This window comes from Orcinus orca, chromosome 6 (assembly GCF_937001465.1).
Source record: "Orcinus orca chromosome 6, mOrcOrc1.1, whole genome shotgun sequence".
NCBI lineage: Eukaryota > Metazoa > Chordata > Mammalia > Artiodactyla > Delphinidae > Orcinus > Orcinus orca.
Genome location: NC_064564.1, coordinates 90,992,723 through 91,020,082, shown reverse-complemented (window position 1 = coordinate 91,020,082; position 27,360 = coordinate 90,992,723). Strand labels below are relative to the sequence as shown.

Below are 27,360 nucleotides of genomic sequence, written 5' to 3'. Positions count from 1 at the left end.
TATTCTGAGAAGTGAAATTGCTGGATTATATTGTAGTTCTATTTATTTTTTTGAGGATCCTCCATAGTGTTCTTCATAGTGGCTGTACAATTTACAGTCCGACCAACAGTGCAAAAGGGTTCCCATTTCTCTGCGTCCACATTAGGATTTGTTATCTATTGTCTTTTTGATGACAGCCATTCTAACAGGCATAAGGTTATAGTTCTTTGTGGTTTTAATTTGCATTTCTTTAATGACTAGTGATGTTGAGCATCTTTTCATGTATCTGTTGGCCTTTTGTATATATTCTTTGAAGAAATGTCTGTTCAGGTTCTTTGTCCACTTAAAAATTTTTTTTTTGCTATTGTATGAATTTTTTATGTATTTTGGATATTAACTCCTTATCAGATAAATGGTTTGCAAATACTTTGTCTCATTCCATGACTAGTCTCTTCACTTTGTTGATGGTTTCCTTTGCTGTGCAGAAGCTTTTTACTTTGATGTAGCCCCACTTGTTTATTTTTTATTTTGTTGCTTGTGCTTTATGTGTTGTATCTTAAAAATTATTACCAAGGCCTAGGTCAAGAAGCTTTATTCCTATGTTTTCTTCTAGGATTTCCGTGTTTTCAGGTCTTACATTTAAGTGTTTAATCCATTTTGAGTTAATATTTTGTGGGTGGTGTAAGATATGGATCCTGTTTCATTCTTTGGATGTGAATATCCAGTTATCCCAGAACTATTATTGAAGGGACTGTCTTTTCTCCATGGAGTATTCTTGGCTTTCTTGTCAAATATTAGTTGACTCTATGTGCTTGGGTTTATTTCTGGCCCTTGATTTTGTTCCATTGGCTTACTCATTTGTTTTTATGCCAGTCCCATACTGATGACTATACTTTTTTTTTTTTTTTTTTTTTTTTTTTTTGGTGGTATGCGGGCCTCTCACTGTTGTGGCCTCTCCCGTTGCGGAGCACAGGCTCCGGACGCGCAGGCTCAGTGGCCATGGCTCACGGGCCCAGCCACTCCGCAGCATGTGGGATCTTCCCGGACCAGGGCACAAATCTGTGTCCCCTGCATCAGCAGGCGGACTCTCAACCACTGCGCCACCAGGGAAGCCCAGCAAGCACAATTTTTAAATGCCAGAAAATTTGTATAATAGGCAGGTGCCCAGACTCAGTTGGACTTGCAAAAATAATTCCACAATGCTGGAGAAATTATACAGTGGTTTGTCCCAGAACTTTCTGCCAGTAATAAATTTTGTGTTAAATACAACAGGGTAGAGACCTGATACTTAGAGAAAATCTGTATGTCATTCAGAGAACCCACCCTGCCACCCTACATGGTTGTGTGTGTGTGTGTGTGTGTGTGTGTGTGTGTGTGTAGTACTAAGGGTTCAGATTATAATTCCCACAAGAGAAGGGACCAGTAACTTTTTAAGTAACAAAAAAAGTATCCTTTGATGAGAATCTGGCACCTTTTACAGTTGGCTACCATAGCCTTGATGCAGGTGTTAGAAAGAATGCATAAAGAGGCCAGGAGAAATAACTACATGAATGCAGTGCAAATAATATTTTCCATTTTTTATGCACACAATACACAAAGTACTTTATGATATTAAATATTCCATCTGAACTCTTCTACTAGCAGATGTTTTCTTATACTGAAAGCATGCAATAGAGAAGAACTTTAATAATTGATACTTCTACTAGTAGTATGTTATTGCTGCTATTATCCCTATTAAAACTAATACTATTTTTAAGAAAAAAATAATTTTAGTATAAACTTTACACAAAAATTTTAATTCAGAGACATCATCTTCAGTGTGCCTACATATGCACCCAAGCATTTTAGAGTCGTAGGCATAAAGTTCTTGTTTTTAATTCTCTTTTACATTTTATTCATAGATCTTTAAAAAAATGTTTTGACACAACCTTAATTATTCCAAGTCTCAATATCCACAGAATATTTCATTTATTAACATTTTAATTTTCCAAGTTGTGGTTCTTATGTTTACTTAAAAACTTAATATGTACAAAGTAACTTTTTTCCTTAGGTTGAATTATTTTTTAAGTTAAATTCTTAGGGAAAACATAACTGAATCAGTAGGTATGAGTATGTGTATATCTTATAACATTTCCATTTGTCTTTCCAAAAATGTTATTCAGAATAACAGAGATACAAGTAGTTTATAACTGTTTGTTCATTCAATATCTTACCCCATTTGCTGCTAAGTTTTCCAGTATTTATTAATTTTTTATAACATCTTTATTAGAGTATAATTACTTTACAATGGTGTGATAGTTTCTGGTGTATAAAAAAATGAATCAGCTATATGTATACATATAAACCCATATCCCCTTCCTCCTGGGTCTCGTCCTGCTTATCCTATCCCACCTCTCGAGGTGGTCACAAAGCACCAAGCTGATCTCCCTGTGCTATGCGGCTGCTTCCCACTAGCTATCTGTTTGACATTTGGTAGTGTATATATGTCTATGCCACTCTCTCACTTTGTCCCAGCTTACCCTTCCCCCTCCCTGTGTCCTCAAGTCCATTCTCTATGCCTGCGTCTTTATTCCTGTCCTGCCCCTAGGTTCTTCAGAACCTGTGTTTTTTTTTTTTTTTAGCCATTTTTTTGTGTTAGCATACATTATTTGTCTTTCTCCTTCTGACTTACTTCACTCCGTACGACAGACTCTAGGTCCATCCACCTCACTAAATATAACTCAATTTCGTTTCTCTTTATGGCTGAGTAATACTCCGTTGTATATATGTGCCACATCTTCTTTATCCATTCATTTGTCGATGGACACTTAGGTTGATTCCATGTCCTGGCTATTGTAAATAGATCTGCAGTGAACATTGTGGTACATGACTCTTTTTGTATTATGGTTTTCTCAGTGCATATGCTCCGTAGTGGGATTTCTGGGTTGTATGGTAGATCTATTTTTAGTTTTTTAAGGGACCTCCATACTGTTTTCCATATTGGCTGTATCAATTTACATCCACCAACAGTGCAAGAGGGTTCCCTTTTCTCCACACCCTCTCCAGCATTTATTGTTTCTAGATTTTTTGATGATGGCCATTCTGACCAGTGTGAGATGATACCTCATTGTAGTTTTGATTTGCATTTCTCTAATGATTAGTGATGTTGAGCATCCTTTCATGTGTTTGTTAGCAATCTGTATATTTTCTTTGAAGAAATGTCTGTTTATGTCTTCTGCCTATTTTTGGACTGGGTTTTCTTTTTTTTTGGTATTGAGCTGCATGAGCTGCTTATATATTTTGGAGATTAATCCTTTGTCAGTGGCTTCGTTTGCAAATATTTTCTCCCATTCTGAGGGCTGTCTTTTCGTCTTATTTAAGGTTTCCTTTGTTGTGCAAAAGCTTTTAAGTTTCATTAGGTCCTATTTGTTTATTTTTGTTTTTATTTCCATTTCTCTAGGAGGTGGGTCAAAAAGGATCTTCCTGTGATTTATCTCATAGAGTGTTCTGCCTATATTTTCCTCTAAGAGTTTTTTAGTGTCTGGCCTTACATTTAGGTCTGTAATCCATTTTGAGTTTACTTTTGTGTATGGTGTTAGGGAGCATACTAATTTCATTCTTTTCCATGTAGCTGTCCAGTTTTCCCAGCACCACTTATTGAACTGGCTGTCTTTTCTCCATTGTGTACTCTTGCCTCCTTTATCAAAGATAAGGTGACCATATGTGCAGGGGTTTAATCTCCAGGCTTTCTATCCTATTCTAATGATCTATATTTCTGTTTTTGTGCAAGGGCCACATTGTCTTGATTACTGTAGTTGTGTTATATAGTCAAGTCAGGGAGGCTGATTCCTCCAGCTCCGTTTTTCTTTCTCCAGATTGCTTTAGCTATTCAGGGTGTTTTTTGTTTCTTTATTGTGAAATTTTTAGTTCTAGTTCTCTGAGAAATGTTATTGGTAGTTTGCTAACAATTGAACTGGATCTGTAGATTGCTTTGGGTAGTATAATCATTTCTACAGTGTTGATTCTTCCAATCCAAGAACATGGTATATTTCTCCATCTGTTTGTATTATGTTTAATTTCTTTCATCAGTGTCTTATAGTTTTCTGCATAAAGATGTTTTGTCTCCCTAGGTAGGATTTTTTCCTAGGTATTTTATTCTTTTTGTTGCAGTGGTAAATGAGAGTGTTTCCTTAATTTCTCTTTCAGATTTTTCATCGTTATTGAATAGGAATTCAGGAGATTTCTGTGTGTTAACTTTGTATCCTGCTACTCTACCAGATTCATTGATTAGCTCTAGTAGGTTTCTGGTAACATCTTCAGGATTCTCTATGTATAGTATCATGCCATCTGCAAACAGTGACAATTTTAGTTCTTCTTTTCCGATTTGGATTCCTTTTATTTCTTTTTCTTCTCTGACTGCTGTGCCTATAACTTCCAAAACTATGTTGAGTAATAGTGGTGAGAGTGGGCAACTTTGTCTTGTTCCTGATCTTAGTGGAAATGGTTTCACTTTTTCACCATTGAGAGCGATGTTGGCTGTGGGTTTGTCATATATGGCCTTTATTATGTTGAGGTAGGTTCCCTCTACACCTACTTTCTGGAGGGTTTTTATCATAAATGGGTGTTGAATTTTGTGAAAAGCTTTTTCTGCATCTATTGAGATTTCCATATGACTTTTCTCCTTCGATTTTTAATATGGTGTATCACATTGACCTATTTACTTATACTGAATAATCTTTGCATTCCTGGGATAAACCCCACTTGACCATGGTGTATGATCCTTTTAATAAGTTGTTGGATTCTGTTTGCTAGTATTATGTTGAGGATTTTTGCATCTATGTGCATCAGAGTTATTAGCCTGTAGTTTTCTTTCTTATGATATCTTTGTCTGGTTTTGGTATCGGGGTGATGGTGGCCTCACAGAATGGGTTTGGGGGAGTGTTCTTCCCTCTGCTATATTTGGGAAGAGTTTGAGAAGGACAGGTGTTAGCTCTTCTCTAAATGTTTGATAGACTTCACCTTTGAAGCCATCTGGTCTGGGGCTTCTGTTTGTTGGAAGATTTTTAATCACAGTTTCAACTTCAGTGCTTGTGATTGGTCTGTTCATATTTTCTATTTCTCCTGGTTCAGTCTTGGAAGGTTGTGCTTTTCTAAGAATTTGTCCATTTCTTCCAGGCTGTCCATTTTATTGGCGTATAGTTGCTTGTAGTAATCTCTCGTGATCCTTTGTGTTTCTGCAGTGTCAGTTGTTACTTCCCCCTTTTCATTTCTAATTCTGTTGATTTGAGTCTTCTCCCTTTTTTTCTTGATGAGTCTGGCTCATGGTTTATCAATTTTGTTTATCTTCTCAAAGAACCAGCTTTCAGTTTTATTGATCTGTGCTATTTTTTCATTCACTTCTTTTTCATTTATTTCTGAACTGATCTTTATGATTTCTTTACTTACCTCTGCTAACTTTTGGGGGTTTTTTGTTCTTCTTTCTCTAATTGCTTTCGGTGTGAAGTTAGGTTGTTTATTTGAGATGTTTCCTGTTTCTTAAGGTAGGATTTTATTGCTATAAACTTCCCTCTTAGAACTGCTTTTGCTGCCTCCCATAGGTTTGGGTCGTCGTGTTTTCATTGTCATCTGTTTCTAGGTAATTTTTGATTTCCTCTTTGATTTTTTCAGTGATCTCTTGGTTATTAAGTAGTGTATTGTTTAGCCTCCATGTATGTGTTTTTTTCACAGATTTTTTCCTGTAATTGATATCTAGTCTCATAGCATTGTGGTCAGAAAAGATACTTGATGCAATTTCAGTTTTCTTAAATTTACCAAGGCTTTGTGACCCAGGATATGATCTATCCTGGAGAATGTTCCATGAGCACTTGAGAAGAATGTGTATTCTGTTGTTTTTGGATGGAATGTCCTATAAATATCAATTAAGTCCATCTTGTTTAATGTATCATTTAAATCTTGTGTTTCCTGATTTATTTTCATTTTGGATGATCTGTCCATTGGTGAAATTGGGGTGTTAAAGTCCCCTACTATGATTGTGTTACTGTCGATTTCCCCTTTTATGGCTGTTAGCATTTGCCTTATGTATTGAGGTGCTCCTAGTTTGGGTGCATAAATATTTACAATTGTTATATCTTCTTCTTGTATTGATCCCTGGATCATTATGTAGTGTCCTTCTTTGTCTCTTGTAATAGTCTTTATTTTAAAGTCTATTTTGTCTGATATGAGAATTTCTAATCCAGCTTTATTTTGATTTCCATTTGCATGGGATATCTTTTTCCATCCTCTCACTTTCAGTCTGTATGTGCCTCTAGGTCTGAAGTGGTCTCTTGTAGACAGCATATATACACATCTTGATTTTGTATACATTCATCCAGTCTGTGTCTTTTGGTTGGAGCATTTAATCCATTTACATTTAAGGTAATTATCAATATGTATGTTCCTATTACCTTTTTCTTAATTGTTTTTAGTTTGTTATTGTAGGTCTTTTCCTTCTCTTGTGTTTCCTGCCTAGAGAAGTTCCTTTAGCATTTGTTGTAAAGCTGGTTTGGTGGTGCTGAATTCTCTTAGCATTTGCTTGTCTGTAAAGGTTTTAATTTCTCCGTCAAATCTGAGTGAGATCCTTGCTGGGTAGAGTAATCTTGGTTGTAGTTTTTTCTCCTTCATCACTTTAAATATGTCCTCCCACTCCCTTCTGGCCTGCAGAGTTTCTGCTGAAAGATCAGCTGTTAACCTTATGGAGATTCCCTTGTGTGTTATTTGTTGTTTTCCCTTGCTGCTTTTAATATTTTTTCTTTGTATTTAATTTTTGATAGTTTGATTAATATGTGTCTTGTCATGTTTCTCCTTGGATTTATCCTGTATGGGACTCTCTGTGCTTCCTGGACTTGATTAACTATTTCCTTTCCCATATTAGGGAAGTTTTCAACTATAATCTCTTCAAATATTTTCTCAGCCTCTTTCTTTGCTCTTCTTCTTCTGGGACCCCATAATTTGAATGTTGGTGCGTTTAATATTGTTCCAGAAGTCTCTGAGACTGTCCTCAATTCTTTTCATTCATTTTTCTTTATTCTGCTCTGCATTAGTTATGTCCACTATTTTATCTTCCAGGTCACTTATCCGTTCTTCTGCCTCAGTTATTCTGCTATTGATCCTTTTAATTTCAATTATTGTGTTGTTCATCACTGTTTGTTTGCTCTTTAGTTCTTCTAGGTCCTTGTTAAATGTTTCTTGTATTTTCTCCATTCTATTTCCAAAATTTTGGATCCTCTTTACTATTATTCTGAATTCTTTTTCAGGTAGACTGCCTATTTCTTCTTCATTTGTTAGGTCTGGTGGGTTTTTATCTTGCTCCTTCATCTGCAGTGTGTTTTTCTGTCTTCTTATTTTGCTTACCTTACTGTGTTTGGGGTCTCCTTTTCGCTGGCTGCAGGTTCGTAGTTCCCGTTGTTTTTGGTGTCTGTCCCCAGTGGCTAAGTTTGGTTCAGTGGGTTGTGTAGGCTTCCTGGTGGAGGGGACTAGTGCCTGTGTTCTGGTGGATGAGGCTAGATCTTGTCTTTCTGGTGGGCACGTCTACGTCTGGTGGTGTGTTTTGGGGTGTCTGTGAACTTACTATGATTTTAGGCAGCCTCTCTGCTAACGGATGGGGTTGTCTTCCTGTGTTGCTAGTTGTTTGGCATAGGGTGTCAAGCACTGGAGCTTGCTGGTCGTTGAGTCGAGCTGGGTTTTGGCATTGAGATGGAGATCTCTGGGAGATTTTTGCCATTTAATATTACCTGGAGCTTGGTCTGTTGTGTACCAGTGTCCTGAACTTCGCTCTTCCTCCTCAGAGGCACAGCCCTGATGTCTGGCTGGAGCACCAAAAGCCTGTCATGCACATCGCTCAGAATAAAAGGGGGGAAAAAAGAAAGAAGAAGATAAAATAAAATAAAGTAAGATAAAGTAAAGTTACTAAAATAAAAATTAAAAATAATTTTATAAAAAATTTTTTTAAAGTAATAAAAAAAGAAAAAGAAAGAAGGGAGCAACCAAACCAAAAAACAAATCCATCAGTGATAGCAAGTACTAAAAACTATACCAAAAAAAGGGCAGACAGAACCCTAGGACAAATGGTAAAAGCAAAGCTATACAGACAAAATCACACACAGAAGCATACATACTCAAAAAAAGAGAAAAAGGGAAAAAAAAATATATATCGTTGCTCCCAAATTCCATCTCCTCATTTTGGGATGATTTGTTGTCTATTCATGTATTCCACAGATGCAGGGTACATCAAGTTGATGTCGAGGTTTAATCTGCTGCTCCTGAGGCTGCTGGAAGAAATTTCCCTTTCTCTTCTTTGTTTGCACAGCTTCTGGGGTTCAGGTTTGGATTTGGACCCGCCTCTGCGTATAGGGCACCTGAGGGCGTCTCTTCTTTGCTCAGACAGGGTGGGGTTAAAGGAGCAGCTGATCTGGGGGCTCTGGCTCATTCAGCTGAGGGGAGGGAGGGGTACGGATGCAGGGTAAGCCTATGGTGGCAGAGGCCAGAGTGACGTTGCAGCAGCCTGAGGCGTGCCGTGCGTTCTCCCGGGGAAGTTGTCCCTGGATCTCGGGACCCTGGCAGTGGCGGGTTGCACAGACTCTTGGGAGGGGAGGTGTGGAGAGTGACCTGTGCTCACACAGGCTTCTTGGTGGCTGCAGCAGCAGCCTTAGCATCGCATGCCAGTCTCTGGGGTCCACGCTGACAGCCATGGCTCGCGCCCGTCTCTGGAGCTCCTTTAAGTGGGCGCTCTTAATCCCCTCTCCTCGCACACCAGGAAACAAAGAGGCAAGAAAAAGTCTCTTGGCTGTTGGGCAGCTCCAGACTTTTTCTGGGACTCCCAGCTAGCTGTGGCGCGCTAGCCCCCTTCAGGCTGTGTTCTTGCAGCCAACTCAAGTCTTCTACCTGGGAATTGACCTCCGAAGCCCAAGCCTCAGCTCCCAGCCCCTGCCCGGCCCGGAAGGTGAGCAGAGAAGCCTCTCAAGCTGGTGAGTGCTGGTCGGCAGCAATCCTGTGTGCGGGAATCTCCCCACTTTGTCCTCCGCACCCCTGTTGCTGTGTTCTCCTCCGCGGCTCCGAAGCTTCCCCCTCCGCCACCTGCAGTCTCCGCCCGCGAAGCGGCTTCCTAGTGTGTGGAAGCCTTTCCTCCTTCACAGCTCCCTCCTACTGGTGCAGGTCCCGTGCCTATTCTTTTGTCTCTGTTTCTTTTTTCTTTTGCCCTACCCAGGTACATGGGGGGGTTTCTTGCCTTTTGGGAGGTCTGAGGTCTTCTGCCAGTGTTCAGTAGGAGTTGTTCCACATGTAGATGTATTTCTCATGTATTTGTGGGGAGGAAGGTGATCTCCACGTTTTACTCTTCCTCCAACTTGAAGCTGTCTCCCCTACCTAATTTCTTCTGTAACCTTTTTGTTCCATGACTCAAATTTTCATCCTTCCATTGTCAGTTAATTAATTAGAATCTGATCTATCACAACTGTCAATAGCTTTTCCTCATCCTATCCATTCTCCGCAGTTATTGTTCGTGTTTATCATTCTTCTTGAAACCTTTAGTGACTTCATTTGAAGGATATCAATTTCTCAGTGGGACTTCAGAAAATACCCCAATTTCCTCTTCTAGTTTAACTTTTTAAGATCGCGTTAGTCAGGTTGTACTCTTCACCAGTCTTTAAATATATCATCCTCCATTTTCTTTCAAAATTCCAATTTTATTATATAGTTTAGTTTCCACTAAAATGCATTTGTCAGATTATATTTTCTAATTAATAGTATGTCACTAGCTCATCCCTTAGTAATTGCTTTTACTCTACCTCTTTTGAGCTATTCTTCATCTCTTATTCTGAAATCATTCTTCCACATGATGACACTTCTTTGTAACACTCCTGACACCAGTATTCTCTCCCTCCTCAGAACTTCTGTAATTACTTGTGCTGAAAACATGTGTCTATATCTCTTTCTGTCTAGAATGGAAATATCTTGAGAACAGGAATATAGCCATTATTGTTTCTACTCTGTCTTCTAAAATAATATATGTTCATTTAACTATGATCTCTCTATGGTATGGATAAATTAATGTTTCAGTAAAATGTGTAGAATTTACTTATTGTGGGGATTCAGTTCTTCTCATCTTAAGTTAAAAAGTAACCTCAGATGTGGAAATTGTTTACTGTGATTTTCTGTGATCTAACTAATATGTGTATTAATTCTCTCAGTACCCAGAGCAGAACACATCTATTAAGCAGTGTATTTACTGAATAGTTTCTGCTTTTAAATGGAGGTTTTGAGTTTATAAACTATTTATTTCGTTATCATTCTAGGGTAGTCAAGTAAATACGTATTTGTTTGTTTTGTTCACTTTTTGTAAAAACAGTTTAGTCTTACCATAGCAAAAAGTAAAAGACAAAATTAAATGGGATTGAAAGACAGAAGCAGCAGGACTCAAGCATCTGGCTTGCTTTTTTTACGGTCTAGATATTGAGGGTTCAATGAATTAACTCATTAGCGAAAAGTCCTTGTTCAGAACGGCTTGCCATGGCTCCTATTCCCATGTGCATGCTTTGGAGCCATGTAGCTGAGAATAGGATGTTTTGCCACTTGTAGAACAAAATCTTTTTGGGTAAAGGCCAAGAGAAATCCATGCTGGGATTCACACCCTATGCCAACCACAGTGGAAGGGTAAATGCTCGTGATCAGAGTTGCCTCTCAATGCCAAAAGTGTAATAAGAGGCTGTGAAGCAGTGAAAATCAGTCTACATGGTAGGCCTAGCAGGAATGAAAATCTAGCACTTAAAAGAGTGACTCTGACATGCCAGCTTCGATCTAATAGAATCTAACTCTGCACCAACGTATGTGGCAGAAGAAACGTTACTTTAATCTTCATTAGTCATTTTATTAATTATAAGTCTGTAATGAATTATGCAGTCCTCATTGGTGTAGTTATATTTTTCTTGAGGAGTTTGACTGCAAACTTCAGCAAAGGTGCTGACCTTCAGTATGCAAAAAATTATTAGTTTCATCATGAGTAATACTGAAAATGCTTGTCAGATACGAATTAAAAGCAGTATCTATAATGCAAAGAACTGATACAACTTAGTAAACTAAATATTCTTTAAAAAGTAAATTTTTAAAAGTGCTTTGTTTTGTTTAAATTGTATTACAAGAGCTTTCTTGGCATATGACAGCATTGAATCTATTAGGAGAATGGATAGAGGAATTCACTAGAAGCTTTTCACTACACATTCCATTATTAAAGCATTTACTATAAATACTGTGGCTTTGTTATTCTATGTGCCTATAATATTGCCTTGTAAATGAAGATCTTATTATTTAAATGCATTTTAAAATTCTGATGAATATGTACTTAGAGTAATGGAATTGTATCCCAAGTTATTGGCATACTAAAGATACTAAAAGAAAATTATTGAAGGTATTGACTACCGTATATGGTGTTTAATAGATTGTATTTCCACCAGAAAAATAAATACATTTGCCTTGTATTCTTGGGAAACCACTGGTTTCTAGCCCTATGGGACTCACAATTGACCCAAAGATATATTTGTAGGACTTATTCTTCTAAGAGCACTTTAAGTGAGTCTGAGATAGAGAAGACACTCAAAAAACATGTTAAATTATTGTATAGTTTAAATTATAATATATATTGCACTTCTGTTTTGAATGTGGCAAATATTTACATTAATCAACTTATAAACTTTTAAACATTGTTTCTGTATTCAAAAAGGAAGTTTAAAATTCGATTAAATATTCCTCAGGTTAAAAGAATCAGAACAGGTTCTATTTTAAGACAACTTTCAGAACCAACAGAATTTCAGCAAGATTGTTAAGTACACTTATTTTTAGAGGTTTAGGGATTGCTGATCAGTAGAATTGCAGTTACCTTTCTCCTAGACTCTCACAGTCATCTTCAACAGAAGTAGCACAGTTTTAATATAACTGAGCTTTCCAGAAAAGGCAACTACAAAATAATAAGTCTATTGCACTATTTTTGTTGATGTTGTTCAGATCTTTTTAAACAGTTGTCTACCATTGTAGAAAATTATACTATTGATGGCAATGTTACTTGTGTATTAGTGTACCTATGCACTAGTTACTTGGCATTAGAACTGCCAATTTAATGCAACACACCAATATCTGTCTGCATTTCTAATTGTTGGATTCCAAGTGAGTCGTCTTACATAGGAGCATCTGAATGCTTCATTGTGATAATGCATTTGTGTATTAAAACAAATTATTTTATTATAACTTTATTTTCTTCTATTTCTCTTCTGCATTACAGTTAAGTGATGTATCAAATCAATCAATTGCATTCGTTTATGAGGCAAGTAAGCCATATTGTCTGTGAAGTTCAAGTAGTAAAATTTTTTTAAAAAGAGTTGTGTCTGATAAGGCTGAAAATCACTGGCCTAGGAGATTCAAAGAAGGTCATATTAGTCAATTTTATTTTTCAAACTATTGTACATTCCCCCAAGGATCTAATTTACCATACACATTGAATTTGCTGCGAGAAGTTAAACATGATTCATATTACAATAGATATAATGAATATTGAATGAATAACAAATGAAAGTAGTGCTCAAGGTTGCAGAAGGATGAATTTTGCTCCTGGAAATAAGAATCAGTGAATATAAGACAGTTATTAAGTGCATCAAAATTTTAAAGCTCCGAGAAAGCAAAATGATAACTAAGAAAATAAGAGTGAATTACAGGGGAAAATGATATATGAAGTTGTGAAAATGTGGTGAGTTAGAATGCCAAAGATACATTGTGTGTGTGTGTTTGTGCGCCTCTGTGTGTCTGTGTGTGGGTTTGCCTGAACTTAGGAAAATTAAGATTGGTGAGTCATTCTTTATATCTACTACAGCAGGAAAAAAAATGATCCTACTATGAAGAAAAAGAATTAGAAGTAACTTCTGTAACTCCATTACATCATTCGTGTAAGGACTATGAATTCACAACTAGTGTGAGTAATATCATGATTTTTTTTTCAATAAGAGCTCCAGAAAAGAGAGCTTGCTCTCAGTTTCTGGTAGTGAAAGTAAATTTTCTATTCCATCTTGTTTTTTTTTCATTGGAAAAGAACAAGAAGTGATGATGTTCTAGGGTGTAACTTTGGTTTTGGCTAGAGGAAAAAAAAAACAAAACAGTAAAATACAAATAATATGTCAGTGATGCAGAATAAGGTGCTGAGGCTAAAGCTGTGATATGGATGTTATGCTGACTTCCAGATAAAGGAAAGAGTTCAGATTCCAGCTAAGGGTTGATTCTGGAAGAGAGTGATTCATGACTAATGGCCTTTCATTTATCAAAATACTGAAGTGTAAGCTGTTAGTAGGACAGATAGCAGAAAGCTCAAAAGGACTACATGATTAAAATTCTTGTAGTGTATCCAAGGACATGAATGATGAGAATGCATATTTCAAAGAATGAAATTGTCTCTAAGTTTTATTTTCCTTATATAATCTGCTGATAATAAATGACATGATGTGACACAGTTTATTTTATTAAACTATGTTGTTGTGTTATGACTGAACAAGGGAGTGGGAAAACTCAAATGTATACATGCGCACACATTTATTCAATCTGCTGATCTGCAGTGTGGAAGCACATACTGAGGGAAAATGTCTGCATCCAAAGAAATCCAAACAGCAGCAACACCTATCATTTGTTAGTATCTACAGTGTACAGTGGGCTTCACACACTATATCTCACGTAATTCTGAAAAGTTGGAATTCAGACACTTCTCTATTTTAATCTGACGCCTATGGTCTTTTTTCTTTTATGAAAAGGGCATATCTGCACAAGAATTCCAGAGTTGTCAAATCTTATATCTTAAGCAACTGGAATGATCTAATTAAAGGATCAAACTGCAAGATAAAACTTGTCAGAATATGCACTTACAATACTTTGCTTTAAAATACTCCCAGTGAGAAACATATGTTCTTAGCCTGGCTCATATATGGAATTTCATAAAAATGTAAGGAAAGAATGGAAGAACAAATGAAGAATCCATAAAAAGAACACTTAGTTGCATAATATACTTACTGCTATATCACCTATATACTTTGAATATTTAAAGAAGCATACATGTGAGTACTTGGTATACATATTATTATATATCCAAACACACAATCAACAATTTTTTAAAATTCTTCAAATAACTATATTTAAAAAATACTTTCCTAATGTATAAAAATATAATATCACTATTGTATATCTGAAGTTAATATATTAATTATAACTCAAAGAAAAAATACTCAGCAGTGGTACAGTATGTCAGAGGCCTTAAATCCCTTCTAATTTTTTCAAACTTCCCATGAAACCAATTTCATAGCCTAGTAACTTTATTTTCATACATTATAATCACAATCTGCCTCAAACCACATATGGAATTAAAAACAGAACAAAACCAGCAAGCAAACAAAAAACCTGCTTTCTTACATTATTTATAGATGGGGGAGAGAAAATGGCAAGAATGTCTTTGTTGGCATCCCCTTGCACAGCCCTTTATACTTAACTCATATTAGCAGTTGACCCTACAATAAAATTAATAAGGTATTTCTTTATGGTTTCCATAATTTGCATTCCTTCATTTTTCATTCTGTATCATCAGGTCCAACATTTTTTCCTGAATTTTTATGTGCATTATAGACAGGTTGTCCTAGTTAACACTACTTCTGTCTGTAAATTCAGAATGGTATTGTTGCTGTTGTCCAGAAATTACAATATATGGTCATAACTCTTAATTTGCTTTAAACCAGGATTTCTGAAAACTTTACCTAGGTTATCATGACATGGAAATGCAGGATCAGAAGTGCCAAGTATTGGGAAAGAAAGTATTTATTAGAGTACACATGACCATATTGACTTTTTAATGAAAATTACAAAATAGGGACCATCATAATCACTAAAAGGCCAGTTTCTGTATATGTTCCTAATAATTTATTTTTATTCCAATGATTATTAGAGAACTTATTCTCAGCTTATAATCTCCTGGTGTAATCTCCCAGTGAAATTATAGTTTATTGAGTTGAATTGAATTGAATTATCGATGTATCCTATACATTTTCTGGCTTTGATTTTGGGGGCCAATTTTTTTTCTCTACTTAAAGAGCCTCCTTTTACCACCACCACCTTTCCAACATTTCTGAGTTTAGAGAATTAGCTTTTTCTCTCCCCTACAAAGCAATAGAACATTAAATGTATACTAGTTGAGTTACTGGAGCTTAAAGCTCTGTAAGATTGAGGTACACTCCATTGCCCATTCCATTCTTAATAAGGCCAATTATCTAGAAAAATAAAATGCCTAACAAAGGTTATGGGCATATGATTAGCTCATGTTGCGGGTGATCTTTCCTTTTGTTCATTGGTTGATGACTCAAGATTTTTTTTTTTTTTTTTTTTTTTTTGCGGTACGCGGGCCTCTCACTCTTGTGGCCTCTCCCGTTGCAGAGCATAGGCTCCAGACATGCAGGCTCAGCGGCCATGGCTCACGGGCCCAGCCTCTCCACGGCATATGGGATCTTCCCAGACCAGGGCACAAACCCGTGTCCCCTGCATCGGCAGGCGGACTCTCAACCACTGAGCCACCAGGGAAGCCCAGATGACTCAAGAATTTGTATGCTTCTATGTATACATGTCAAATATCATCCCTAAATATGAGACTCTCAACTTTTTTTCCTAGCTCTTGGGACATCTTGACTACAAAGAGCTATAGTGGAATGACATCAAATTGTTAAACAGAGGCTACAAAAATAAAGGGAAAGGAAATTAAATTTAAATAAATTCAAACCAGAGAGGAAAAAAAGATCCAGAGTATGAAATTTTCTAGTTGGAATACAAAGCCATATGACACATAAACATATTAAAATGAACCCTGCAAGGTTGGCTTGGTTTCTTATTAATTACCAGGACATATTTCACTTAGCACTGCCCATGTTGCAAATGCCACATATGCATATCTCTTCACAGTGATATTGCTTATGAATTGAAGACAATATGACTCCTTCTCCATCTCTATTTCTCTGTTTTCCTCGTATCCACCACATGCTACTTCCATACCTAAACCTACTCAGACATTTTGAAAATTTCCCTTTCAGAAAGGAAAATAAGTGGTGGCTTTAGTTTAGTCATGATTACTTTGTTGGAAATCTTTCCAATTTAGAAACCAGAAAATTGTTCATGATTTTTTAGTTTAAAAGCTGAACAGCACTTTAATAACTTGTGGAAAGGACATTAGAGGGCACTGTAGCTCAACTTCCCATCCAATTAAAAGTCCTGGGTGGAATGGACAGGAAAAAGTGAAGTTCTTGCTTCTCTTTGATACTCTTGTAATGCTTCCTCTTCTAAAGCACTCAAAGAAGAGAAAAGTCGTCTTCAATGGACCCTCTCAACTGTAGAAAAAAGGTATACGTTCTGCCTAAGGGTCAGCAGCATGAGGACTTTTCCCTGCTTCTTGGATTTTGCTCTAACCTCGCTTCTGCTCCTCCACACATATCTGTATTAATAGATCCTCAAACAAGTCATAGGCCCAGTTATACAATCTTAAAAAGTGTCCTTCAGTTTTGACTTCTGTCCCTGGACTTCACATTTCAGCAGGGAGTGGTGGGGGTTGTTTATTAATGAGATATGTTTGGCCCACGAGCTTGTAATCTCTTAGTATCAAAAGGAATTTATTTAATCGTTCCCCTCAAATGGTGGAATGTGTAAATGTTAAGCTTGGGTTAAATGATGCTATTAGCAGATGGCACTGCCACAGACATGTTTTACAGCCTCTGACAAAGCTCTTAAGCCCATGAGCGATCTACTGCAAATCAGTAAGTAATGTTTACATGATGTCTTTGAATAGGTCAAAGACGTGAAGATGAGCCATAACCTAGTTAGTACCCAGAGATGATTCTCAGTAAAGCTGAGAATCTCAGTAAAGCTGACTATCTGTCACCAGATAGTCACAGACAAATAACAGAATTTTCTTCTGCCCACTTCTCAAGTGCTGACACTTTTCTCTTAAATGTGTGAAAGGTCATTAGATTGCATTTTAGGAGTTGAAAAGGAGGCATTCAGTCAAAGGAAATGATAGCCTAATGTAAGATGTGTCATGCATATATTACTGCTTTGACTGCCTTCTGCCGGTCCATACCTCACTGATTCCATTTGTACATTATACGTAGTACTAACCCTTGACTGATTAAATCTAAAAGGATGATCCTGAATGTAACCTATCTGAAAGAGCACATTTCCTTCCACAGAGATGTTAGATATAATTTTCATTTTCAAAGGCATTTCTTAAGATTATCATATTGGGTTTTCAAAATTCATTTTAGTCAAGTTATATTTTAAAAATAAATTACCAAATAGAAAAAAATATGTTTGCAGACATTGATTTAATGAGATGTTTTTATTCCATGTAAATAAAAATATTATATATAGGGCTTCCCTGGTGGTGCAGTGGTTGAGAGTCCGCCTGCTGATGCAGGGGACACGGGTTCATGCCCCGGTCTGGGAGGATCCCACATGCCGCGGAGCAGCTGGGCCCATGAGCCATGGCCACTGAGCCTGTGCATCCAGAGCCTGTGCTCCGCAACAGGAGAGGCCACAACAGTGAGAGGCCCACATACCGCAAAAAAAAAAAAAAAAAAAAAGGTAAAAAATATTATATATATGGAATAAAGATTTAATATAGTATGTACATTTGCTAAATTTAATAATAAAACTAGTATGACTAAAAACAGATATTAGGGCTTCCCTGGAGGCACAGTGGTTAAGAATCCGCCTGCCAATGCAGGGGACACAGGTTCGAGCCCTGGTCCAGGAAGATCCCACATAATGCGGAGCAACTAAGCCCGTGCGCCGCAACTACTGAGGCACAACTACTGAGTCTGCGCTCTAGACCCCGCGAGCCATAACTACTGAAGCCTGCGTACCTAGAGCCCGTGCTCCGCAACAAGAGAAGCCACCACAATGAGAAGCCCATGCACCGCAACGAAGAGTAGTCCCCGCTCGCCTCATCTAGAGAAAGCCCGCGCACAGCAATGGAGACCCAACACAGCCAAAAATAATAAATAAATAAAATAAATTTTTAAAAGCACAGATATTAACTTCATGCTTACCCAAAGATATTCTTTTCCCTAAGAAAATGAAGTAGAGTAGATGACATAATGAAGCTGACCTTTATTATGTTGTTCACAGAGTTCTTTTGTTTAATGTAAAGTTCCACATAAAATCAGTGCTTTACCTTACAACATATACTCCGGGCTAATTGCTATATAATAGCGTGACACCTAGTTAAAACACTTGTTATTTATGCACTGTGTATTCTTCTTCAGAGTAAATCTTTTTGGACTAGTTCAACATTATTAAATCACTTAATCTATTTGAGACTGATTAAAACAAAACTCTTGGAGAAGCACCTAAGATATAATGCTTCATATAGTCAAAAAGATTTTTGTAATATTCAAATGTAAATCAGAGATTGGGTAATAAAAGGAGAAATGAAAATTCACCTTTTATCCATCTTTAATATGAACTATAGATAGTCTGGTAGTTTTTATTAACATTATTATTTTGATTAGCTCCACAGTATGTAATGTGAGTAGTATGGTGTAATAGAAAGAACATAGGTTCGTGAATCAAATGGTTCTGAGTTCATCAAATATTAGCTTTTTGGTAAATACCTGCTCTAATGCTCAAAGGCTCAGTATCATTGTTTGTAAAAACATAAACTAGAATTCTGGTGAATATTAAATAGATGCTGAATGTAGAAGATTTCACAGTGTCGCGTTTCAGCAATGATTTAAATAATGTAGCTTTATTTTATATCCTTATAATTATCTGGCTACTTAAAACATAACTTTTTACCACACAATTCCATTAAAATAGTTTCCTAGTCTGCTCACTTTCAAAAATATTACATTTTCAAATATATTTCCACATCGTTTATTCTTTTTCTCACTTGCATAAAGTTAGAAAAATTAGACATATACATTTAAAACTCATCACTGTTACATTTAAGCATATATCATTCTAGGTTTTTTTTCCTGTTTTTCACCATTGAGAATGATGTTTGCTGTGGGTTTGTTGTATATGGCCTTTATTATGTTGAGGTAGGTTCCCTCTATGCCCACTTTCTGGAGAGTTTTTATCATAAATTGGTGTTGAATTTTGTCAAAAGCATCTGTTGAGATCATAAGGTTTTTCTTCTTCAGTTTGTTAGTATGGTGTATCATATTGATTGATTTGCATGTATTGAAGAATCCTTGCATTCCTGGGATAAATCCCACTTGATCATGGTGTATGATCCTTTTAATGTGTTGTTGGATTCTCTTTGCTAGTATTTTGTTGAGGAGTTTTGCATCTATATTCATCAGTGATATTGGTCTGTAATTTTCTTTTTTTGTAGTATCTTTGTCTGGTTTTGGTATCAGGGTGATGGTGGCCTCATAGAATAGTTTGGGAGTGTTCCTCTCTCTGCGGTTGTTTGGAAGAGTTTGAGAAGGATGGGTGTTAGCTCTTCTCTAAATGTTTGATAGAATTCACTTGTGAAGACATCTTGTCCTGAACTTTTGTTTGTTGGTAGATTTTTAATCACAGTTTCAATTTCATTACTTGTGATTGGTCTGTTCATATTTTCTATTTCTTCCTGGTTCAGTTTTGGAAGGTTATACCTTCCTAAGAATTTGCTCATTTCTTCCAGGTTGTCCATTTTATTGGCATAGAGTTGCTTGTAGTAGTCTCTTAGGATGCTTTGTATTTCTGTGGTGTCTGTTGTAACTTCTTTTTCATTTCTAATTTTATTGATTTGAGTCCTCTCCCTCTTTTTCTTGATGAGTCTGGCTAATGGTTTATCAATTTTGTTTATCTTCTCAAAGAACCAGCTTTTAGTTTTATTGATCTTTGCTATTGTTTTCTTTGTTTCTGTTTCATTTATTTCTGCTCTGATCTTTATGATTTCTTTCCTTCTACTAACTTTGGATTTTGTTTGTTGTTCTTTCCCTAGTTCCTTTAGGTATAAGGTTAGGTTGTTTATTTGATTAATCTCCAAAATATATAAACAGCTCATGCAGCTCAATATTAAAAAACCAAACAACCCGATCCAAAAATGGGCAGAACACCTAAATAGACATTTCTCCAAAGAAGACATACAGATGGCCAAGAAGCACATGAAAAGCTGCTCAACATCACTAATTATTAGACAACTGCAAATCAAAACTACAGTGAGGTATCACCTCACACCGGTTAGAATGGGCATCATCAGAAAATCTACAAATAACAAATGCTAGAGAGAATGTGGAGAAAAGGGAACACACTTGCACTGCTGGTGGGAATGTAAATTGATACAGCCACTATGGAGAACAGTATGGAGGTTCCTTAAAAAACTAAAAATAGAATGACCATATGACCCAGCAATCCCACTACTGGGCATATACCCAGAGAAAACCATAATTCAAAAAGACACATGCGCCCCAATATTCATTGCAGCACTGTTTACAATAGCCAGGACATGGAAGCAACCTAAATGCCCATCGACAGGTGAATGGATATAGAAGATGTGGTACATATATACAATGGAATATTACTCAGCCATAAAAAGGAATGAAATTGAGTCATTTGTAGAGACATGGATGGATCTAGAGACTGTCATACAGAGTGAAGTAAGTCAGAAAGAGAAAAACAGATATCGTATATTAACGGATATATGTGGAACCTAGAAAAATGGTACAGATGAACCAGTTTACAGGGCAGAAATTGAGACACAGATGTACAGAACAAACGTATGGACACCAAGGAGGGAAAGTGGCAGGGGAGGTGGTGGTGGTGTGGTGAATTGGGAGATTTGGATTGACATATATGCACTATTATGTATAAGATGGATAACTAATACAGAACCTGCTGTATAAAAAATAAATAAAATAAAATTCAAAAGAAAAAAATAGACAAGATGCACTAGACAAGGAGATGTTTTTATTCAGAGTTTTTCAGTATGGAGAATGTTCATTAATGAGGACTATCTCAAAGAAAAGGAAGGGAGCCTAAGGTTTTGTAATGGCAGGTAAATAAGGAAATTTGAGTAAGAGTGGAGGTGGTCTTATCTAACTCATTAGGAAAGAGTGGGAGTGGAACCTACCGAAGTTATATTGAGGGTAGGGAGGTTTTTGCAGTTAGCACTTTTCCAGAACACAAAACCGTGGAGAGGTGTCTTAACTATCATTCTTTTCCTGAAGTATAGGACTTGAATAAAATTAAACATTGTTAAGCCTCATCAACATAGGCATAAAAAGAAAGAGCTTGTAAATTCATGGAAATGGGAAAGGCTGATATGGATAATTTTGGTCAAAATAGCTGATCTTCTTAATTCAGCACCAAGATTACAGGAAATCAATGAAATATTTGCTCAGATATTAACTGTGTATTAGTAACTCAACTCACAACTACAATGCATTAACACAACTGTGGCCAGAATGCATCAGCTAAAGGGTTCAACTGCGGTCCCATTATTATTTAAACTTCAAGTCTATGGTATTAATAATTTCTTCAGGAGGATAGCAGGATTTAGCTCCCATTTCAGAATTTCCATCCCTATCTCGTGTTTCAAGGGAATTATAGAGAAGGGAGAGAGTATGCTAGTTCACATAAAATTAACTGAATCTGTCCAGTGGTTTGCAACCCAATATCACCTGATTCTGCATACCACCGTGCTTTGTCCACAGACCACTTGCCCAAACCACTCCCAGTTATCCCCATAGTCCTAAAACTACCATAACTCTTTCATAGTATTGCTACCAGTATGACACCACTTGTCACATACACAGAATTCGCCCTCAGTTTTTTTCCACAGATCTGAATATACTGAGACACTTAACAAGACCCTACTGAAAGCTCAGGGAAAGTAGAAAAGCATTAACACTGGAGGGTAGCTTCAAACTGTTGAACTGAGGCTAATTCCTCTCTACTGAAGGCCACCCCACTGAATTGCTGATTCCATTGGTGTTGTTAAATAGTTTGAATATGTTTCCCAGTGGTAGGTCTGGTTCTCTTTCTTGCTTTCTGCTCAAACTCCTCAAGGAAATTTGCCTATAAAGGAGTGTCAGAATTAAATGAAAACAACTGTCAGAATTAAATAGTTAATTCAATCAAATCAGGTGTGGCATATTTAAAGCTGTTACTGGTCAATTACTCTGATATAATCCATATGGAATCTGTATGGCTCAACTTTCTATTTTCACCTTGCCCATTTCAGGGTTATATGAACCTATATCAATTTGGATATATGAAGGTAGTGAAGTATCACAACTTCAAAATCAGTGGCTAAACATAATATTTATGTCTCACTTAAATCACATGTCCTTTGAGGTCACCTCAGAATTCTGTTGTACATCCTCCTCATTGTGAGACCCATGCTGATGGAATTATCATCAACCAGAACAATGTTAATCTCCAGAAGGAGAGAGAATGAAAAATCTCCTAAAATTTTCACCCAGAAAAGACACATGTCAATTTTGTTTACATTGAATTGACCAAAACAAGGCACCACTAATCTGACGGGTCTATCAGAGCAAAACTTGCACTGGACAAGATAGGCCAGGATGACTTTATTCAAGACTATTGCACAGGGGAGAGGGGCCGGACCTCAGTGCGAGCTCAACTCTACTGAAACAAAGGACTTGAGAATTTTTAAGAACTGGAGTTGGGGGATCTTGAGCCATCTGTGTTTGCTCATTGGCTTTACCACAAAGAAAAGTAAACGTTCTCTTTTCTTGGTGACAGGAGATTGTTTTACAACATGCAGCAAGGCACCTACCAAGATTAGGCTCCTATTCTTCCACAGGAACTGGGAGATAGGGGTGTTATCTTCCTTGATGACTACATTTCAAAGGTATTATTCTCAGGTCTTTGATAAAGACATTCCTGGGTTGTAACACTGAAAGAAGCTTTTAAAAATTTACATCTCAAAGGAGCAGAGAGAGAACTTACATATTTCCTACAGTAAATGTTCCCTAAGAAAAGGGAGATCACGGACATAGAGGCAGGAAGGAGCCTGTCTAAAGTTTAGTCAAGCTGAGGGGAATGTCTCGGTCAGGTCAGAGAACTCCATATCTCCTGTGGCTCTGAGAGCTGAATTGGAACTTTTAGGTGGACAATGTCAGTGGCTACCACCAACAAAACCTTTTCACTGTTAGTGATTCTCCTTCTGTGAGGTTATATTGAGCCTCTTTTAAGTTCCCATCCCTGCCATTGCTAGTGGAGGACTTTTTTGCCTTCAGTGGGAAAAAGCTACTGAAAGGTAGGGTACTGTATCCACATGGCTCTCTAGTCAATCTGCCTACTTACTGGCAGACAGCTAGTGAGCCTTTCCTCCATTGGTTGCACTGAGTGTAGAAGCCTTGATAAATTTGACCTGGAGTCACTTGGCTCTCTGTCACGGACACTCAGCTGAAAGCCAGCCACCACAAGTTTTTCTTCTTATTGAAGAAATGATTCACAGACTCTAATTTGATGCCTCAGGAGAACAGACCCACCCCTGCAAACAACATCCAAACACCTCCGCTGTCATGACAAAGAGAATCCCTGGAATCATTTATGCCAGAACCTGTGCAAATGTCACAACCTCTTCCTGGACAGTTTTAATCCAATCCCACTCTACCACCTTTAATTACCCCCTACTTTTTGTTTTTTTTTAACATCTTTATTGGAGTGTAATTGCTTTACAATGGTGTGTTAGTTTCTGCTTTATAGCAAAGTGAATCAGTTATACATATATATATGTTCCCATATCTCTTCCCTCTTTCGTCTCTCTCCCTCCCACCCTCCCTATCCCACCCCTCTAGGTGGTCACAAAGCACCGAACTGATATCCCTGTGCTATGCGGCTGCTTCCCACTAGCTATCTACCTTACATTTGATAGTGTATATATGTCCATGCCACTCTCTCACTTTGTCACAGCTTACCCTTCCCCCTCCCCATATCCTCAAGTCCATTCTCTAGTAGGTCTGTGTCTTTATTCCTGTCTTACCCCTAGGCTCTTCATGACATTTTTTTTTCTTAAATTCCATATATATGTGTTAGCATATGGTATTTGTCTCTCTCTTTCTGACTTACTTCACTCTGTATGACAGACTCTAGGTCTATCCACCTCATTACCAAACAGACTCTAATTTTCATTCTTAACCCCATAAATCCCAGCAAGTAGAAGGCATTCATGGGCTAGTCACGGTGCTAAAAGTTAACAGAACTTGTCAGCTCTGTCTACAGTTATGCAAATCTGACTCTGGAACTGACTCTGAACTGGTAAGAGATCTGTCATTCAGCCAGCTATAGACCAAATTGTGTCCTCCTGCAACTAACTCCCAATGTGATGGTATTTGAAGATGGGGCCTTTGGGAGGTAACTAGATTTAGATGAGCTCATTAAAGTGGGGTCCTCATAATGGGATTAATGCCCTAGTAAGAAGAGACACCAGAGGGCTCTCGCTCGCTCTCTCTCTCTCTCCCCCCACACACCCCTTTCTTTCTGCCATGTGAGAACATAGCAAGAAAGCTGCCATCTACAATCCAGGAAGAGAGTTTTTACCAGATACTGTTCTGTTGGCAACTTGATCTCAGACATCTGCCTTCCGACTCTCTGCCTAATTAAGCAAATTGTGGCATGTCCACCACAACATAGACTGCCATCAATCTGATGAATGAGGAATGCTCCCTTTTTTTGGGTGTCTCTTATCCCAACTCCCAGAAGAGCTGGAGTCTAAAATTTACCTTAACTATCCTTTCCCTGAGGATACATCAGCCCACCCTGCCCTGCCTTTATTGTGCCAAATGTGATGTAACCAGAACACTATTCTTAGAATTATTCTGTGTCATTATGCTGACAATATCCTTATCTGATGGTAATCAAAATTTTTGGTCTCTAATGCCCTTCTCATCTTTATCTTCTGCCTGGCAGGTAGAGATTAGCTTCTTATGCAACCATAGGGCCAACATGGTGCCATGAGTTCAGGTCCTTCATTATGAAATTTAATTGCTTATCCAGGCATCATATTACACCCATCCTTCAGGTCACATGTAAGTCCCTGAGTGGGGGGGAATCCAATAAACAAGAAGCACTAGAGAATAGCAAAGATAGCTCTCAGGACCATCAAAAAAAAAAAAAAAAAGAAAAAGAAAGAAAAAGAAAACCACTGTTGTGCTTAAGGTTAGAAATGTCAGATGAGTTTTGTTTTTTTTTGTTTTCTTTTGTTTTTTTCTGTGATCACGCAGAGGAGAGAGAACAGAGCAGGCTACAGTTTCCCCTGATCAGATTTCCAATCTCTAGGCAATAGAAGGTTTGCATATTTTCTTTGAGCATTTCACTTTAATATCTTCATTTCCTTGAGAAAAAAGTAGTATATTATGTAAGTGCTTCGAAATTTATGCAAATTTGCCCTGAAATTTTAATTCTGTTTCTTAGGAATTAAAGAAAAAGTGGGTGGCATTTCCTCCTTCTCCTCAGTCTAACCAAGATTTTCACAGAGTAATAGAAGAAATCTCTTTCATTAAAAAAAAATCATTCAGACAAGCCATCCCTAACTTCTTCAGGTAGCAGATCTGGAGAGTTTTAGAAATCACTTCACATCAGACAACATTCACATTGAATCAAAATCACTTTTCTACTGTTTACATCTGAATTTTAATCAAACTATATTTTGAGTGATTAAGCTCTATTTACATGAGGGGAAAAATGTTTTTAGAGGGAAACTGTCTCTATCTCTTAATATTTAAAATGTACCTACCTTCACCCTAACAAATCATCTCTGGGAACTTATTTTAGAGGAATTCTAAAACTGGAAATATTGAAAGGTAACACTGGAATATTGATTTATTATTGTGCACTAAACACTGTTCCATTCACTTAGCACTAACTCACTTCAACTAATCCATACTTCTCAGGTGTTTTTTTCACAACCCATGCTTTTAACCACCACACCTTTCTATTCCTCAAGTGTAAAATTAGAGTGCATGTTTAAGAGTTCAAAGACAATATAACAACATTACTTGGAAATGATGCTATCATAGTTATTAACCGAAACAATAAGCTCGAAAATGGAAAATCCAATCTTCCTTTGCACATTCATAACAAAAAAGGTGATAATTTTCCCACTCACTTTTAGAAATAAAGCTAATAAGAAAGAGGGCAGTCTACACAGCAATGTAGGGAGAAAGATACATGGGATTTATAACTCAGAATCTAAGGTCTCAAGTTCTAAGAATATCTTTCCTTCCTGAGATAAACTTTGACACCCCTTGTAATGGTTAATTTTGTGTGTCAACTTAAGTGGGCCACAGAGTGCCCAGATATTTAGTTAAACATTATCCTGAATATGTCTGTGAAGGATTTTATGCAGGATTTGAATCTGCAGATTGAATAAAGCAGATTGTCCTCCTCACTGTGGGTGGGCTCATCCAATCTACTGAAGGCTTGAGTAGAAAAAAAGTCAGAGTTAAGCAAGAATTTGCTTTTTCTGCCTGTCTTCCTTTTGAGACATTTGTCTTTTTTGTCTTTGGATTGAGATTCACATTGGAACTTACATCATAGGCTCTTCAACTTTTCAGGCCTTTGGATGTGGACTGAAACAAAACCACTGGCTCTCCTGAGTCTCCAAAAGATCTTGGGACTTCTCAGCCTTTATAACCAGTTTGTAATAATACATCTCTATCACTATCCTTTATCTGACAATTGTATCCCAGTTGCTTTGTGACCTCAGGAGCTCACCGTTGTAATGTGAAATTGGCCCCAGTTCTTGGAGAGCCAAGAGACCTTTAAGAAAGAGGCAGACCACTCTACTTTGGTAAGTGGCAGGTGTAATAAGTAAGGGCCCTTACTTACAAGACTTGTCTTGGGTGGCTGCAAGACGACTAGATCTCTGCGCTGGCTCGTGAGAACTTTAAAAGTTTCTATAAGTTTCTATAAATCACTACATTACTATCTGAAGCCTGTATTCTTGGGGCAACTTCAAGGAGCAGGGGAGGCAAGCAGAATGCACATTCTGAGGGGGTGAGAGGGCTCTAATAGCATGGGTCCAGTTCACCAGTCAAACCAGTGGTCACGTCTTCTAGATGGCCTCCCGCAACAGCCATCCTCATCCTCATCTCCAGTTGGGTAGATTTCATAAAAGACAAATGTATTGAGTTAAGCCACTGAAATTTTGGAATTATTTGCAGTTGCATTTTACCTAGGCTGTCTTGACTAACTACAGTATGTGCATTACTCTCTTCTATATCTTGCTCCAGGAATTAAGTTTTCCTTGTGCATCTGGTAACTTTTCTTACAGATTTATATGCAGTCCATTCATGCTTTTAAAGTAGAGTGAAAACTTTTATATCAAATACAAAAAAAAAAGCTTCTTGT

At 37.3% G+C, this 27,360-nt stretch overlaps 1 long non-coding RNA gene across 1 annotated transcript in view; it reads left to right on the top strand.

Moving 5' to 3' along the window:
- Positions 1 to 27,360, top strand: part of LOC125964660 (uncharacterized) — a 152,209-nt gene that overhangs the window by 52,333 nt on the left and 72,516 nt on the right. The window contains exon 2 of the long non-coding RNA XR_007477896.1: positions 5,018 to 5,176. This is a non-coding gene — a long non-coding RNA (uncharacterized LOC125964660). The remainder of the gene's footprint in view (positions 1 to 5,017; positions 5,177 to 27,360) is intronic.